We start from the raw sequence: 5405 nt of genomic DNA, 5'->3' as shown, positions 1-5405 counted from the left end.
CCCCTCTCTCTCCCTACCTCCCTCCCCCCTCTCTCCATCCCCTTCTCTCTTTCTTTCCCTATCTCCCCCCTCTCTTTCTTCCCCCTCTCTCTATCTCTCCATATATCTCTCTCCTTCTCTCGATATCTCTCTCATTCTCTCCATATCTCTCTCTCATTCTCTCCATATATCTCTCTCATTCTCTCCATATATCTCTCTCATTCTCTCCCTATCTCTCTCTCTCTCTCGCAAAATTTTTAATGATAGCTAAAAACCTTTTTTACAGTATTACAGTATTACAGTAGTAATATCATCTAATGCAGAATTAAAAATTACTAGATTTTGTCATTAAAATAGCAGCGATATATTTAAAAAAATTAATCTGATGATGGCCCCTCGAAGACGAAACGTCGGATTGCAAAAATGNATCCCTATCCCCCTCCCCCCTCTCTCCATCCCCTTCTCTCTTTCTTTCCCTATCTCCCCCCTCTCTTTCTTCCCCCTGTCACTCTCTCCCTCTCTCTATCTCTCCATATATCTCTCTCCTTCTCTCGATATCTCTCTCATTCTCTCCATATACCTCTCTCATTCTCTCCATATATCTCTCTCATTCTCTCCATATATCTCTCTCATTCTCTCCATATATCTCTCTCATTCTCTCCCTATCTCTCTCTCTCTCTCTCTCTCTCGCAAAATTTTTAATGATAGCTAAAAACCTTTTTAAGCGATTACAGTAGTAATATCATCTAATGCAGAATTAAAAATTACTAGATTTTGTCATTAAAATAGCAGCGATATATTTAAAAAAATTAATCTGATGATNAAAAACCTTTTTTACAGTATTACAGTATTACAGTAGTAATATCATCTAATGCAGAATTAAAAATTACTAGATTTTGTCATTAAAATAGCAGCGATATATTTAAAAAAATTAATCTGATGATGGCCCCTCGAAGACGAAACGTCGGATTGCAAAAATGTTGACGCTATTGTATAGAGGCAAAAGTGGCAATGTAAATGTGCAATTTATTTAAAATAGATGTTTATAGCAGTACTGTACAAAAATAAAGTTTTGGGTCAAACAATAACACATTTTTTAAATTTTTTTCTGTAAAATTGAATAGTGTAATCAATTTTTGAATGTTTTTTAATTTAAACAAATTATCAACAATAACTGAAAAATTCATTGATGCGTCATTTTTTATTTTTTTTTTTTGCATTTTTGAGCATGTTTTTGAACTGTTATCACAGATTTTTTTACTTCAGCAAAAAGTATATGTCAAAACGATATTATCCGCAGAACTCTACGATGATTTTTTAAAGTAGAATTTTTCTTTGAAAAAAAAAGTGTTTCAGGACGAAAAAAATGAATATCTCAGAAACTTCTTGATATTTTTATCTACAAAAATTTGAGGTTATTTAACACAGGGAAAGGTATACTTTCACCAAGTTTCGTCAAAATTAAATTATTTTTACGAAAATGAGAAATAAAAAACGAAAAATCAGAAAAAACCTGTTTTTCACATTTTTCTCGGAAATTTTGAGGTTATGTTAAAAAGTAGCCTCTACAAAAGTTGTAGATTTTTGCATGAGCTACAACTTTTGTATTGGATACTTTTTTTGTGTAACATCAAGTTTCACCAGAAATCCCAATGATACAATTTTTCATTACTTTTCAACCCCCCAAATCAACCCTCCGCCGCCCCTGCTTACGCATTTATTTTTTTTAGGTTTATTATAAGCCCTTTTACCATTTCCACTTATAAAAGTCCAGGGAACATTTTTTTTTTCTCCAAGTGTAATTTGGTTGGACTAGAAACCTTGCAAAATATGACACAAAAATTGAGAGGAATAAGAGTTATATTACCTATGGCAAAATGTTAAAATAGTAATTTTTACAGGGCCATATTAATTTATTAATTTGATTTAAGCATACTATCTCTCTAACTCCACCACTGGTTGTAGAGGATATTATGAGGATATTAGAGGATATTATGTACCAATTGTCAGTACATTCTCTCCACTTAATCGAAAGCAATAAAAAAAATCAATATTTTCCAAAATTTCTTTAACACTCTGTATCTCGAAAACAAACGAAATTTAGACAAATATATAGGACTTTTTATATGTTTTGAGGTCCCCTATCATGTGGTGCTATGCAATGCACTTTTTTCCATGTCACACTGTATATACATTTTAAAGTACTTACAGACAAAAGCAGAATTTAAATCATGCAATGTTTTCTAGTTTAACCATGTAAATTTCAGTTAAGCATAAAACTTAGTAATAATTTAAGCTGATGAGGCTGTATATAACTTTCATCAATCTTGAAAAGATCATATAGGTATCTTATATGATTGTAATGTATGTGATGGATATGATGTATGTGATTGGTGTTTGAAAACTCAGTCTATAACATAGAATTTGTATTAAAATGTTTCCACATTGCAATATATGTGAATAGTCTGTTCTAACATAAAATTAAAAATTATTTATTTACAATATAAAATTATATGAACAAAATGTTTACATCTGCAAAATGAATCCATATATCTAAACCTACACCCAAATTATTTACCTTGAGAGCAATAAATCATGTTTAAAACTTAAAATCTGATTAATATCTAAGATACACACAGATTAACTTACCTGCCACACACCAACTACTGCATTTGCAATTAAAATAAGAAGAATTACAAAAGGCTCTACGAATGCTGTGAAGGCTCCATCGTGCTCTTCAAATAAAGCTAGTACCTGGAAAAATCATATAAGAATACATAGTTTTATTTATTTTTTCATCGATATGTATGATATTTCCTTCTGCCTACTGCTTAGAAATGAGATACAAAGGTTTACATTCTAATCACTTCAAGAATATATAAAAAATTTGGTGATGACAAATGTTCTAGACAAAGAACTGAAGATATTTTATGAAATACCACTGAAACTACCTATCAAAAACATAAAACTATTCTAGTTCAGTAATTTACCTAGATATATCGTCGGTTAAGAATGTGGTAAAATATACTTTTGCAATCACTTGACATTAGCCAGCCACACATGAAAACTTCAGAGTGCAGGATTAACATGTGCTGTTCAAAGATCACACACAAAACTGTTGATCAGTAAAGAATATACAGGGTGTTTGTAAATAAGAGCGAAATATTTTAAGAGGTGGTTGCCGAAGTTATTTTGTGAAAAAAATCATATAAACTTAGGTCGAAATATGTCGTTTCCGAGATACAGTGTTTAAATTTTAATATTTTATTTATTTTTACTAATTATTTCAGAGTTTTAAAGATATTGTATCTCGGAAAGCATATTTCGACCTACGTTTATATGAATTTTTTTCACAAAATAACTTCGGCAACCACCCCCTAAAATATTTCGTACTTATTTACAAACACCCTGTATATAAAAACTTTGAAGAGCAAGTCTGACGTGTGTTATTTAAAGAGCATATGCTAAAAGCGTTGGTTTGTGAAGTGTCACAATCAAATGTCACACAATCCATTCCAAAGTAATTGTGAAAAATCAGTAAATGTAAATGCAGATAAGTTATACCCTTATTTATATAATAATATAGTTAGACAAACAGTAGATGGTGACATTCCCTGTCATCCTTATTAGTGGTATAGTGATGATAATGATGATGATAGTTGTGGTGAACAAAACAAATTTTTAATTTTTTTTTCTTATGCCTAGCCTAGCCTTCACTGTTCACCTAGGCCTAAGCCTAGGTGAACATTGAATGATGACAATTTCCATAGATTATGTGCCGAATACAATATTATAACTTTAGCTATAAGGAGAGTATTAGCGGATGTTATTAATTTGTATAAAATTGTTAATAGTAAAATCGATTATGATCAATTAGTAAAATATATTTTTAATATACCTTGCAGGCCATTTAGGTCTTTCCGACTTATTCTTTATTCCAGTACAGAATGGTGCTCTCTGACAATGATATTTGTAACAGTTTGCACTTATTTTCTTCTTGTTTAGTTTCTTTTAAGAGATTGTTCAACTGTGTACCTACTTTAATAATATTACGAAATTTGTAATTTTACAACTCTTCAGTATGTTTGCTTGATGTACATTTGTTAAATTTAATGGATACTGTAGTGGGTTTTTCGTATGTTTAAATGACGACAATAACGACGATGACAATGATGATGGTGCTGGTGGCGATGGTGGTGCTGCGGATGATGACGATTATGAGATTATAATGATAGTAATGGTGGTGAAGCATGTGTTTACAAATACATATATGGATATAATAATATTAATACTTATTATTATCATTAAAATTTATAAATATGGGTAAAATATCGTGAAAACTGTTGTTTATGATATAAAACAAATTAATAAAAAACTTACTTATTTAAAGGTTTATCACCAAGTTATTTTAAAATCATTTAGGGTAAAATAACTAATCTTAACCAGTAGATAATTATATACTCTACTACAAAAATCAGAGGCATTTTTCTCCGAGCCAGCTAGATTAGTTTTTTCTATAAATTATGGTGTATTATAAAATTGAATATTACAATTTTTTTAAAGTTTCTATTAATATACAGGGTGAGTCAGTTTTTTGTAGTAGGATTTTAACAGTTGATAGAGAATCATTTTTTAATAAGAAAAGTTCCTATAAACGTAGAACGCTTCGTTTGTGACATATAGTGTTGAAAACAAACTTTTTTTACGAATTTTTCTTAATATCTAAAAGATCAACATATATTGAACTGAAATTTGGTATTAATAACACATTGGTTATGGTGAATAAAACAAAGATATCTGTTATCCATTTCACACACCAGTGACGTGCCTGAGGTGGGTTACTGCCCCCTTTAAAAAAATAATTCGTACGCCCGTGGATTTTTCTGGAAAATAACATAATTTCTAAATTTTTTAATCAATTCTAAACAAAACAGCTCTCTTTAAATTTTTTATAAAATGAACGGTTTTTGGTTAAATTCATTTGGCATGAAACTGTTCCAACGATATTGGTATATATACAGGGTGTAACTAAATAAGTGTAAAATATTTAAGGGGGTGATTCCTCGTCGAAAAAAAGATAGGATCTTTCATATAAAGAAACTTCATTGGAGCATCCCTTGTTAAGATACAGCCCCTTAAAGGGGGTACATAAAATTTGTTTAACAATTTTTTTCACAAGCACTAAACAAGTTACAATATTGAAATTAACCTGACATTTTCTACTACCAAAAAGACACTTAGCCAGTAATTTATTTGGTTTACCCCATGGTTGTAAGGGGTGGAAAACGCAACCCCTAAAATTTATTTCCAACGTAATTTTTTGTCTTATTATTTTTTTACCATTTAAAAATTTATTTCCGATAGCCTGTTTCATTCTAAAAAAAAATGTCTCTTGAATTTTTTGCCCAAATTAAACCAGTTCGCAG

General features: G+C 30.4%; 1 protein-coding gene across 1 annotated transcript in view; it reads right to left on the bottom strand.

Moving 5' to 3' along the window:
• LOC108914343 (calcium-transporting ATPase sarcoplasmic/endoplasmic reticulum type) overlaps positions 1-2712 on the bottom strand; it is a 27179-nt gene extending 24467 nt beyond the window's left edge. The window contains exon 1 of the mRNA XM_023456184.1: positions 2629-2712. The gene's annotated coding sequence lies outside the window, so the exon portion shown is untranslated. The remainder of the gene's footprint in view (positions 1-2628) is intronic.
• Between the last annotated feature and the right edge of the window lie 2693 nt (positions 2713-5405).

This window comes from Anoplophora glabripennis, unplaced genomic scaffold, assembly GCF_000390285.2.
Source record: "Anoplophora glabripennis isolate ALB-LARVAE unplaced genomic scaffold, Agla_2.0 scaffold1236, whole genome shotgun sequence".
NCBI classification, from domain to species: Eukaryota; Metazoa; Arthropoda; class Insecta; order Coleoptera; family Cerambycidae; genus Anoplophora; species Anoplophora glabripennis.
Note: the sequence above shows the minus strand (reverse complement) of the source record. Positions and strands in the feature narration are given on the sequence as shown.